The sequence below is a fragment of the Schistocerca gregaria genome, chromosome 8, assembly GCF_023897955.1.
Source record: "Schistocerca gregaria isolate iqSchGreg1 chromosome 8, iqSchGreg1.2, whole genome shotgun sequence".
NCBI classification, from domain to species: domain Eukaryota; kingdom Metazoa; phylum Arthropoda; class Insecta; order Orthoptera; family Acrididae; genus Schistocerca; species Schistocerca gregaria.
In genome coordinates, this window is record NC_064927.1 from 29,761,997 (window position 1) to 29,775,932 (window position 13,936).

At 44.4% G+C, this 13,936-nt stretch overlaps 1 non-coding gene across 1 annotated transcript; it reads left to right on the top strand.

Moving 5' to 3' along the window:
- The first annotated feature begins 13,174 nt into the window (after positions 1–13,174).
- Trnas-cga (transfer RNA serine (anticodon CGA)) lies at positions 13,175–13,249 on the top strand. The gene has a single exon. It is a non-coding gene; the product is annotated as a tRNA-Ser (tRNA).
- Positions 13,250–13,936: the final 687 nt, after the last annotated feature.

The window sequence follows — 13,936 nt, forward strand, 5'->3', positions numbered from 1 at the left end:
AATGCGCACTTTCCTCGAAGGGAGTAATTCTCAAACAGTCTATGCTTTGATCGTTCCCTGGAAGGCCAGTAGTAGTTTCCGATGAACAATTCGTTTCATTCTGAAATCTGTGGACTATCAGAGTGTTGATGAAACACAGAAATTGCATCGGGAATGAATACGACAGTCACCATGCGCACTTTCCTCCACGGGAGGTATGTCTCAAACAGTCTACGGTTTGATCGTTCCCTGGAAGGCCAGTAGTAGTATCCGACGCACATCTGGTGGCATTCTGTAATCTGTGGACTATCAGAGTGTTGATGAAACACAGAAATGCCATCAGGATTGAATACAACAGTCACCATGCGCACTTTCCTCCATGGGAGTAATGTCTGAAAGAGTCTACGCTTTGATCGTTCCCTGGAAGACCAGTAGTAGTTTCCGATGCACATCGGGAGGCATTCTGTAATCTGTGGACTATCAGAGTGTTGATGAAACACAGAAATTGCATCGGGATTTAATACAACAGTCACCATGCGCACTTTCCTCCATGGGAGTAATGTCCAAAACAGTCTACGCTTTGACTGTTCCCTGGAAGACCAGTAGTAGTTTCCGATGCACACCGGGAGGCATTCTGTAATCTGTGGACTGTCAGAGTGTTGATGAAACACAGAAATTGCATCGGGATTGAATACAACAGTCACCATGCGCACTTTCCTCCATGGGAGTAATGTCTGAAACAGTCTACGCTTTGATCGTTCCCTGGAATACTAGTAGTAGTTTCCGATGGACATCTGGTGGCATTCTTTAATCTGTGGACTATCAGAGTGTTGATGAAACACAGAAATAGCATCAGGATTGAATACAACAGTCACCATGCGCACTTTCCTCCATGGGAGTAATGTCTGAAACAGTGTACGCTTTGATCGTTCCCTAGAAGACCAGTAGTAGTTTTTGATGCACATCTCGTGGCATTCTGCAATCTGTGGACTATCAGAGTGTTGATGAAACACAGATATTCATCGGGATTGAATACAACAGTCACCATGCGCACTTTCCTCCATGGAAGTAATGTCCTAAACAGTCTACGGTTTGATCGTTCCCTGGAAGACCAGTAGTAGTTTCCGATGCACATCGGGGGGCATTCTGTAATCTGTGGACTATCAGAGTGTTGATGAAACACAGAAATTGCTTCGGGATTGAATACAGCAGTCACCATGCGCACTTTCCTCCAAGGGAGGTATGTCTCAAACAGTCGACGCATTGATCGTTCCCTGGAAGACCAGTAGTAGTTTCCGATGCACATCTGGTGGCATTCTGTAATCTATGGACTATCAGAGTGTTGATGAAACACAGAAATTGCATCGGGATTGAATACAACAGTCACCATGCGCAATTTCCTCCATGGGAGTAATGTCTCAAACAGTCTACGCTTTGATCGTTCCCTGGAAGACCAGTAGTAGTTTCCGATGCACATCTGGAAGCATTCTGTAATCCGTTGAGTATCAGAGTGTTGATGAAACACAGAAATTGCATCGGGACTGAATTCAACATTTACCATGCGCACTTTCCTCCATGGGAGTAATGTCTCTAACAGTCTACGCTTTGAACGTTCCCTGGAAGACCAGTAGTAGTTTCCTATGCACATCTGGAGGCTTTCTGTAATCTGTGGACTATCAGAGTGTTGATGAAACACAGAAATTGCATCGGGATTGAAAACAACATTCACAATGCGCACTTTCCTCCAAGGGAGTAATTCTCAAACAGTCTACGATTTGATCGTTCCCTGGAAGGCCAGTAGTAGTTTCCGATGCACAACTCGTTTCATTCTGAAATCTGTGGACTATCAGAGTGTTGATGAAACACAGAAATTGCATCGGGAATGAATACAACAGTCACCATGCGCACTTTCCTCCATGGGAGTAATGTCAGAAACAGTCTACGCTTTCACCGTTCCCTGGAAGACCAGTAGTAGTTTCCGATGCACACCGGGAGGCATTCTGTAATCTGTGGACTGTCAGAGTGTTGATGAAACACAGAAATTGCATCGGGATTGAATACAACAGTCACCATGCGCACTTTCCTAGATGGGAGTAATGTTTCAAAGAGATCACGCTTTGATCGTTCCCTGGAAGATCAGTAGCAGTTTTCGCTGCACATCTGGAGACATTCTGTATTCTGTGTACTATCAGAGTGTTGATGAAACACAGAAATTGCATCGGGATTGAATACAACAGTCACCATGAGCACATTCCTCCATAAAAGCAATGCTCAAACTGTCTACGCTTTGATCGTTCCTTGGAAGACCAGTAGTAGTTTCCGATGCACATTTGGTGGCATTCTGTAATCTGTGGACTATCCGAGTGTTGATGAAACACAGAAATTGCTTCGGGATTGAATACAACAGTCACCATGCGCACTTTCCTCCATGGGAGGTATGTCTCAAACAGTCGACGCTTTGATCGTTCCCTGGAAGACCAGTAGTGGTTTCCGATGCACATCTGGAGGCATTCTGTAATCTATGGACTATCAGAGTGTTGATGAAACACAGAAATTGCATCGGGATTGAATACAACAGTCACCATGCGCACTTTCCTCCATGGGAGTAATGTTTCATAGAGTTTACGCTTTGATCGTTCCCTGGAAGGCCAGTAGCAGTTTCATCTTGGACTCATTCTGTAATCTGTGGACTATCAGAGTGTTGATGAAACATAGAAATTGCATCGGGATTGAATACAACAGTCACCCTGAGCACATTCCTGCATAAAAGTAATGTCTCAAACAGTCTGCGCTTTGATCGTTCCCTGGAAGACCAATAGTAGTTTCCGATGCACATCTGTAGGCATTCTGTAATCTGTGGACTATCAGAGTGTTGATGAAACACAGAAATTGCATCGTGATTGAATACAACAGTCACCATGCGCACTTTCCTCCATGGGAGTAATGTCTCAAACAGTCTACGCTTTGATCGTTCCCTGGAAGACCATAGTAGATTCCGATGCACATCTGGAGGCATTCTGTTATCTGTGGAGTATCAGAGTGTTGATGAAACACAGAAATTGCATCGGGATTGAATACAACAGTCACCATGCGCACCTTCCTCCATGGGACTAATGTCTCTAACAGTCTACGCTTTGATCGTTCCCTGGAAGACCAGTAGTAGTTTCCGATGCACATTTGGTGGCATTCTGTAATCTGTGGACTATCAGAGTGTTGATGAAACACAGAAAATGCATCGGGATTAATTACAACAGTTACCATGCGCACTTTCCTCCATTGGAGTAATGTCTCAAAGAGTTTACGCTTTGATCGTTCCCTGAAAGACCAGTGGTAGTTTCCGATGCACATCTGGAGGCATTCTGTAATCTGTGGACTATCAGAGTGTTGATGAAACACAGAAATTGCAGCGGGATTGAATACAACAGTTTCCATGCCCAGTTTCCTCCATTGGAGTAACGTCTTAAACAGTCTACGCTTTGATCGTTACCTGGAAGACCAGAAGTAGTTTCAATTGCACATCTGGAAGCATTCTGTAGTTTGTGGACTATGAGAGTGTTTATGAAACACAGAAATTGCATCGGGATTGAATACAACAGTCACCGTGCGCACTTTACTCCATGGGAGTAATGTCTCTAACTGTCTACGCTTTGATCGTTCCCTGGAAGACAAGTAGTAGTTTCCGATGTACATCTGGAGGCTTTCCGTTATCTGTGGACTATCAGAGTGTTGATGAAACACAGAAATTGCATCGGGATTGAATACAACAGTCACCATGCGCACTTTCCTCCATGGGAGTAATGTCTCAAGGAGTTTACGATTTGATCGTTCCCTGGAAGACCAGTTGTAGTTTCCGATGCACATCTGGAGGCATTCCGTAATCTGTGGACTATCAGAGTGTTGATGAAACACAGAAATTGCATCGGGATTGAATTCAACATTTACCATGCGCACTTTCCTCCATGGGAGTCATGTCTCTTACAGTCTACGCTTTGATCGTTCCCTGGAAGACCAGTAGTAGTTTCCGAGGCACATCTGGAGGCTTTCTGTAATCTGTGGACTATCAGAGTGTTGATGAAACACAGAAATTGCATCGGGATTGAAAACAACATTCACCATGCTCAGTTTCCTCCAAGGGAGTAATTCTCAAACAGTCTATGCTTTGATCGTTCCCTGGAAGACCAGTAGTAGTTTCCGATGCACATCTCGTGGCATTCTGTAATCTGTGGACTATCAGAGTGTTGATGAAACACAGAAATTGCATCGATAATGAATGCAACAGTCACCATGCGCACTTTCCTCCACGGGAGGTATGTTTCAAACAGTCTACGGTTTGATCGTTCCCTGGAAGACCAGTAGTAGTTTCGGATGCACATCTGGTGGCATTCTGTAATCTGTGGACTATCAGAGTGTTGATGAAACAAGGAAATAGCATCGGGATTGAATACAACAGTCACCATGCGCACTTTCCTCCATGGGAGTAATGTCTGAAACAGTCTACGCTTTGATCGTTCCCTGGAATACTAGTAGTAGTTTCCGATGGACATCTGGTGGCATTCTGTAATCTGTGGACTATCAGAGTGTTGATGAAACACAGAAATAGCATCAGGATTGAATACAACAGTCACCATGCGCACTTTCCTCCATGGGAATAATGTCTGAAACAGTCTACGCTTTGATCGTTCCCTAGAAGACCAGTAGTAGTTTTTGATGCACATCTCGTATCATTCTGCAATCTGTGGACTATCAGAGTGTTGATGAAACACAGAAATTCATCGGGATTGAATACAACAGTCACCATGCGCACTTTCCTCCATGGGAGTAATGTCCTAAACAGTCTACGCTTTGATCGTTCCCTGGAAGACCAGTAGTAGTTTCCGATGCACATCGGGGGGCATTCTGTAATCTGTGGACTATCAGAGTGTTGATGAAACACAGAAATTGCTTCGGGATTGAATACAACAGTCACCATGCGCACTTTCCTCCACGGGAGGTATGTCTCAAACAGTCGACGCATTGATCGTTCCCTGGAAGACCAGTAGTAGTTTCCGATGCACATCTGGTGGCATTCTGTAATCTATGGACTATCAGAGTGTTGATGAAACACAGAAATTGCATCGGGATTGAATACAACAGTAACCATGCGCAATTTGCTCCATGGGAGTAATGTCTCAAACAGTCTACGCTTTGATCGTTCCCTGGAAGACCAGTAGTAGTTCCCGATGCACATCTGGAGGCATTCTGTAATCTGTTGAGTATCAGAGTGTTGATGAAACACAGAAATTGCATCGGGACTGAATTCAACATTTACCATGCGCACTTTCCTCCATGGGAGTAATGTCTCTAACAGTCTACGCTTTGATCGTTCCCTGGAAGACCAGTAGTAGTTTCCTATGCACATCTGGAGGCTTTCTGTAATCTGTGGACTATCAGAGTGTTGATGAAACACAGAAATTGCATCGGGATAGAAAACAACATTCACAACGCGCACTTTCCTCCAAGGGAGTAATTCAAAACAGTCTATGATTTGATCGTTCCCTGGAAGGCCAGTAGTAGTTTCCGATGCACAACTCGTTTCATTCTGAAATCTGTGGACTATCAGAGTGTTGATGAAACACAGAAATTGCATCGGGAATGAATACAACAGTCACCATGCGCACTTTCCTCCATGGGAGTAATGTCCCAAACAGTCTACGCTTTGACCGTTCCCTGGAAGACCAGTAGTAGTTTCCGATGCACACCGGGAGGCATTCTGTAACCTGTGGACTGTCAGAGTGTTGATGAAACACAGAAATTGCATCGGGATTGAATACAACAGTCACCATGCGCACTTTCCTAGATGGGAGTAATGTTTCAAAGAGTTCACGCTTTGATCGTTCCCTGGAAGATCAGTAGCAGTTTTCGCTGCACATCTGGAGGCATTCTGTATTCTGTGTACTATCAGAGTGTTGATGAAACACAGAAATTGCATCGGGATTCAATACAACAGTCACCATGAGCACATTCCTCCATAAAAGCAATGTCTCAAACTGTCTACGCTTTGATCGTTCCCTGGAAGACCAGTAGTAGTTTCCGATGCACATTTGGTGGCATTCTGTAATCTGTGGACTATCAGAGTGTTGATGAAACACAGAAATTGCTTCGGGATTGAATACAACAGTCACCATGCGCACTTTCCTCCATGGGAGGTATGTCTCAAACAGTCGACGCTTTGATCGTTCCCTGGAAGACCAGTAGTGGTTTCCGATGCACATCTGGAGGCATTCTGTAATCTATGGACTATCAGAGTGTTGATGAAACACAGAAATTGCATCGGGATTGAATACAACAGTCACCATGCGCACTTTCCTCCATGGGAGTAATGTTTCATAGAGTTTACGCTTTGATCGTTCCCTGGAAGGCCAGTAGCAGTTTCATCTTGGACTCATTCTGTAATCTGTGGACTATCAGAGTGTTGATGAAACATAGAAATTGCATCGGGATTGAATACAACAGTCACCCTGAGCACATTCCTGCATAAATGTAATGTCTCAAACAGTCTACGCTTTGATCGTTCCCTGGAAGACCAATAGTAGTTTCCGATGCACATCTGTAGGCATTCTGTAATCTGTGGACTATCAGAGTGTTGATGAAACACAGAAATTGCATCGTGATTGAATACAACAGTCACCATGCGCACTTTCCTCCATGGGAGTAATGTCTCAAACAGTCTACGCTTTGATCGTTCCCTGGAAGACCATAGTAGTTTCCGATGCACATCTGGAGGCATTCTGTTATCTGTGGAGTATCAGAGTGTTGATGAAACACAGAAATTGCATCGGGATTGAATACAACAGTCACCATGCGCACCTTCCTCCATGGGACTAATGTCTCTAACAGTCTACGCTTTGATCGTTCCCTGGAAGACCAGTAGTAGTTTCCGATGCACATTTGGTGGCATTCTGTAATCTGTGGACTATCAGAGTGTTGATGAAACACAGAAAATGCATCGGGATTAATTACAACAGTTACCATGCGCACTTTCCTCCATTGGAGTCATGTCTCTTACAGTCTACGCTTTGATCGTTCCCTGGAAGACCAGTAGTAGTTTCCGAGGCACATCTGGAGGCTTTCTGTAATCTGTGGACTATCAGCGTGTTGATGAAACACATAAATTGCATCGGGATTGAAAACAACATTCACCATGCTCAGTTTCCTCCAAGGGAGTAATTCTCAAACAGTCTATGCTTTGATCGTTCCCTGGAAGACCAGTAGTAGTTTCCGATGCACATCTCGTGGCATTCTGTAATCTGTGGACTATCAGAGTGTTGATGAAACACAGAAATTGCATCGATAATGAATGCAACACTCACCATGCGCACTTTCCTCCACGGGAGGTATGTTTCAAACAGTCTACGGTTTGATCGTTCCCTGGAAGACCAGTAGTAGTTTCCGATGCACATCTGGTGGCATTCTGTAATCTGTGGACTATCAGAGTGTTGATGAAACACAGAAATAGCATCAGGATTTAATACAACAGTCACCATGCGCACTTTCCTCCATGGGAGTAATGTCTGAAACATTCTACGCTTTTATCGTTCCCTGGAAGACCAGTAGGAGTTTCCGATGCACACCGGGAGGCATTCTGTAATCTGTGGACTATCAGAGTGTTGATGAAACACAGAAATTGCATCGGGATTGAAAACAACAGTCACCATGCGCACTTTCCTCCATGGGAATAATGTTTCATAGAGTTTACGCTTTGATCGTTCCCTGGAAGACCAGTAGCAGTTTCCGATGCACATCTGGAGGCATTCTGTAATCTGTGGACTATCAGAGTGTTGATGAAACATAGAAATTGCATCGGGATTGAATACAACAATCACCATGAGCACATTCCTCCATAAAAGTAATGTCTCAAACAGTCTACGCTTTGAAACTTCCTGGCAGATTAAAACTGTGTGCCCGACCGAGACCCGAACTCGGGACCTTTGCCTGAAGTAAAGCTGTGAGTACCGGTCGTGAGTTGTGCTTCAGTAGCTCAGTTGGTAGAGCACTTGCCCGCGAAAGGCAAAGGTCCAGAGTTCGAGTCTCGGTCGGGCACACAGTTTTAATCTGCCAGGAAGTTTCATATCAGCGCACACTCCGCTGCAGAGTGAAAATCTCATTCTGGAAAGTCTACGCTTTGATCGTTCCCTGGAAGACCAGTAGTAGTTTCCGATGCAAATCTGGAGGCATTCTGTAATCTGTGGAGTATCAGAGTGTTGATGAAACACAGATATTGCATCGGGATTGAATACAACAGTCACCATGCGCACTTTCCTCCATGGCAGGTATGTCTCAAACAGTCGACGCTTTGATCGTTCCCTGGAAGACCAGTAGTGGTTTCCGATGCACATCTGGAGGCATTCTGTAATCTATGGACTATCAGAGTGTTGATGAAACACAGAAATTGCATCGGGATTGAATACAACAGTCACCATGCGCACTTTCCTCCATGGGAGTAATGTTTCATAGAGTTTACGCTTTGATCGTTCCCTGGAAGGCCAGTAGCAGTTTCATCTTGGACTCATTCTGTAATCTGTGGACTATCAGAGTGTTGATGAAACACAGAAATTGCAGCGGGATTGAATACAACAGTTTCCATGCCCAGTTTCCTCCATTGGAGTAACGTCTTAAACAGTCTACGCTTTGATCGTTACCTGGAAGACCAGAAGTAGTTTCAATTGCACATCTGGAAGCATTCTGTAGTTTGTGGACTATGAGAGTGTTTATGAAACACAGAAATTGCATCGGGATTGAATACAACAGTCACCGTGCGCACTTTACTCCATGGGAGTAATGTCTCTAACAGTCTACGCTTTGATCGTTCCCTGGAAGACAAGTAGTAGTTTCCGATGTACATCTGGAGGCTTTCCGTAATCTGTGGACTATCAGAGTGTTGATGAAACACAGAAATTGCATCGGGATTGAATACAACAGTCACCATGCGCACTTTCCTCCATGGGAGTAATGTCTCAAGGAGTTTACGATTTGATCGTTCCCTGGAAGACCAGTTGTAGTTTCCGATGCACATCTGGAGGCATTCCGTAATCTGTGGACTATCAGAGTGTTGATGAAACACAGAAATTGCATCGGGATGAATTCAACATTTACCATGCGCACTTTCCTCCATGGGAGTCATGTCTCTTACAGTCTACGCTTTGATCGTTCCCTGGAAGACCAGTAGTAGTTTCCGAGGCACATCTGGAGGCTTTCTGTAATCTGTGGACTATCAGAGTGTTGATGAAACACAGAAATTGCATCGGGATTGAAAACAACATTCACCATGCTCAGTTTCCTCCAAGGGAGTAATTCTCAAACAGTCTATGCTTTGATCGTTCCCTGGAAGACCAGTAGTAGTTTCCGATGCACATCTCGTGGCATTCTGTAATCTGTGGACTATCAGAGTGTTGATGAAACACAGAAATTGCATCGATAATGAATGCAACAGTCACCATGCGCACTTTCCTCCACGGGAGGTATGTTTCAAACAGTCTACGGTTTGATCGTTCCCTGGAAGACCAGTAGTAGTTTCGGATGCACATCTGGTGGCATTCTGTAATCTGTGGACTATCAGAGTGTTGATGAAACAAGGAAATAGCATCGGGATTGAATACAACAGTCACCATGCGCACTTCCCTCCATGGGAGTAATGTCTGAAACAGTCTACGCTTTGATCGTTCCCTGGAATACTAGTAGTAGTTTCCGATGGACATCTGGTGGCATTCTGTAATCTGTGGACTATCAGAGTGTTGATGAAACACAGAAATAGCATCAGGATTGAATACAACAGTCACCATGCGCACTTTCCTCCATGGGAGTAATGTCTGAAACAGTCTACGCTTTGATCGTTCCCTAGAAGACCAGTAGTAGTTTTTGATCCACATCTCGTATCATTCTGCAATCTGTGGACTATCAGAGTGTTGATGAAACACAGAAATTCATCGGGATTGAATACAACAGTCACCATGCGCACTTTCCTCCATGGGAGTAATGTCCTAAACAGTCTACGCTTTGATCGTTCCCTGGAAGACCAGTAGTAGTTTCCGATGCACATCGGGGGGCATTCTGTAATCTGTGGACTATCAGAGTGTTGATGAAACACAGAAATTGCTTCGGGATTGAATACAACAGTCACCATGCGCACTTTCCTCCACGGGAGGTATGTCTCAAACAGTCGACGCATTGATCGTTCCCTGGAAGACCAGTAGTAGTTTCCGATGCACATCTGGTGGCATTCTGTAATCTATGGACTATCAGAGTGTTGATGAAACACAGAAATTGCATCGGGATTGAATACAACAGTAACCATGCGCAATTTGCTCCATGGGAGTAATGTCTCAAACAGTCTACGCTTTGATCGTTCCCTGGAAGACCAGTAGTAGTTTCCGATGCACATCTGGAGGCATTCTGTAATCTGTTGAGTATCAGAGTGTTGATGAAACACAGAAATTGCATCGGGACTGAATTCAACATTTACCATGCGCACTTTCCTCCATGGGAGTAATGTCTCTAACAGTCTACGCTTTGATCGTTCCCTGGAAGACCAGTAGTAGTTTCCTATGCACATCTGGAGGCTTTCTGTAATCTGTGGACTATCAAAGTGTTGATGAAACCCCGGAATTGCATCGGGATAGAAAACAACATTCACAACGCGCACTTTCCTCCAAGGGAGTAATTCAAAACAGTCTATGATTTGATCGTTCCCTGGAAGGCCAGTAGTAGTTTCCGATGCACAACTCGTTTCATTCTGAAATCTGTGGACTATCAGAGTGTTGATGAAACACAGAAATTGCATCGGGAATGAATACAACAGTCACCATGCGCACTTTCCTCCATGGGAGTAATGTCCCAAACAGTCTACGCTTTGACCGTTCCCTGGAAGACCAGTAGTAGTTTCCGATGCACACCGGGAGGCATTCTGTAACCTGTGGACTGTCAGAGTGTTGATGAAACACAGAAATTGCATCGGGATTGAATACAACAGTCACCATGCGCACTTTCCTAGATGGGAGTAATGTTTCAAAGAGTTCACGCTTTGATCGTTCCCTGGAAGATCAGTAGCAGTTTTCGCTGCACATCTGGAGGCATTCTGTATTCTGTGTACTATCAGAGTGTTGATGAAACACAGAAATTGCATCGGGATTCAATACAACAGTCACCATGAGCACATTCCTCCATAAAAGCAATGTCTCAAACTGTCTACGCTTTGATCGTTCCCTGGAAGACCAGTAGTAGTTTCCGATGCACATTTGGTGGCATTCTGTAATCTGTGGACTATCAGAGTGTTGATGAAACACAGAAATTGCTTCGGGATTGAATACAACAGTCACCATGCGCACTTTCCTCCATGGGAGGTATGTCTCAAACAGTCGACGCTTTGATCGTTCCCTGGAAGACCAGTAGTGGTTTCCGATGCACATCTGGAGGCATTCTGTAATCTATGGACTATCAGAGTGTTGATGAAACACAGAAATTGCATCGGGATTGAATACAACAGTCACCATGCGCACTTTCCTCCATGGGAGTAATGTTTCATAGAGTTTACGCTTTGATCGTTCCCTGGAAGGCCAGTAGCAGTTTCATCTTGGACTCATTCTGTAATCTGTGGACTATCAGAGTGTTGATGAAACATAGAAATTGCATCGGGATTGAATACAACAGTCACCCTGAGCACATTCCTGCATAAATGTAATGTCTCAAACAGTCTACGCTTTGATCGTTCCCTGGAAGACCAATAGTAGTTTCCGATGCACATCTGTAGGCATTCTGTAATCTGTGGACTATCAGAGTGTTGATGAAACACAGAAATTGCATCGTGATTGAATACAACAGTCACCATGCGCACTTTCCTCCATGGGAGTAATGTCTCAAACAGTCTACGCTTTGATCGTTCCCTGGAAGACCATAGTAGTTTCCGATGCACATCTGGAGGCATTCTGTTATCTGTGGAGTATCAGAGTGTTGATGAAACACAGAAATTGCATCGGGATTGAATACAACAGTCACCATGCGCACCTTCCTCCATGGGACTAATGTCTCTAACAGTCTACGCTTTGATCGTTCCCTGGAAGACCAGTAGTAGTTTCCGATGCACATTTGGTGGCATTCTGTAATCTGTGGACTATCAGAGTGTTGATGAAACACAGAAAATGCATCGGGATTAATTACAACAGTTACCATGCGCACTTTCCTCCATTGGAGTCATGTCTCTTACAGTCTACGCTTTGATCGTTCCCTGGAAGACCAGTAGTAGTTTCCGAGGCACATCTGGAGGCTTTCTGTAATCTGTGGACTATCAGCGTGTTGATGAAACACAGAAATTGCATCGGGATTGAAAACAACATTCACCATGCTCAGTTTCCTCCAAGGGAGTAATTCTCAAACAGTCTATGCTTTGATCGTTCCCTGGAAGACCAGTAGTAGTTTCCGATGCACATCTCGTGGCATTCTGTAATCTGTGGACTATCAGAGTGTTGATGAAACACAGAAATTGCATCGATAATGAATGCAACACTCACCATGCGCACTTTCCTCCACGGGAGGTATGTTTCAAACAGTCTACGGTTTGATCGTTCCCTGGAAGACCAGTAGTAGTTTCCGATGCACATCTGGTGGCATTCTGTAATCTGTGGACTATCAGAGTGTTGATGAAACACAGAAATAGCATCAGGATTTAATACAACAGTCACCATGCGCACTTTCCTCCATGGGAGTAATGTCTGAAACATTCTACGCTTTTATCGTTCCCTGGAAGACCAGTAGGAGTTTCCGATGCACACCGGGAGGCATTCTGTAATCTGTGGACTATCAGAGTGTTGATGAAACACAGAAATTGCATCGGGATTGAATACAACAGTCACCATGCGCACTTTCCTCCATGGGAATAATGTTTCATAGAGTTTACGCTTTGATCGTTCCCTGGAAGACCAGTAGCAGTTTCCGATGCACATCTGGAGGCATTCTGTAATCTGTGGACTATCAGAGTGTTTATGAAACATAGAAATTGCATCGGGATTGAATACAACAATCACCATGAGCACATTCCTCCATAAAAGTAATGTCTCAAACAGTCTACGCTTTGAAACTTCCTGGCAGATTAAAACTGTGTGCCCGACCGAGACTCGAACTCGGGACCTTTGCCTGAAGTAAAGCTGTGAGTACCGGTCGTGAGTCGTGCTTCGGTAGCTCAGTTGGTAGAGCACTTGCCCTCGAAAGGCAAAGGTCCCGAGTTCGAGTCTCGGTCGGGCACACAGTTTTAATCTGCCAGGAAGTTTCTTATCAGCGCACACTCCGCTGCAGAGTGAAAATCTCATTCTGGAAAGTCTACGCTTTGATCGTTCCCTGGAAGACCAGTAGTAGTTTCCGATGCAAATCTGGAGGCATTCTGTAATCTGTGGAGTATCAGAGTGTTGATGAAACACAGATATTGCATCGGGATTGAATACAACAGTCACCATGCGCACTTTCCTCCATGGCAGGTATGTCTCAAACAGTCGACGCTTTGATCGTTCCCTGGAAGACCAGTAGTGGTTTCCGATGCACATCTGGAGGCATTCTGTAATCTATGGACTATCAGAGTGTTGATGAAACACAGAAATTGCATCGGGATTGAATACAACAGTCACCATGCGCACTTTCCTCCATGGGAGTAATGTTTCATAGAGTTTACGCTTTGATCGTTCCCTGGAAGGCCAGTAGCAGTTTCATCTTGGACTCATTCTGTAATCTGTGGACTATCAGAGTGTTGATGAAACATAGAAATTGCATCGGGATTGAATACAACAGTCACCCTGAGCACATTCTTGCATAAAAGTAATGTCTCAAACAGTCTACGCTTTGATCGTTCCCTGGAAGACCAATAGTAGTTTCCGATGCACATCTGTAGGCATTCTGTAATCTGTGGACTATCAGAGTGTTGATGAAACACAGAAATTGC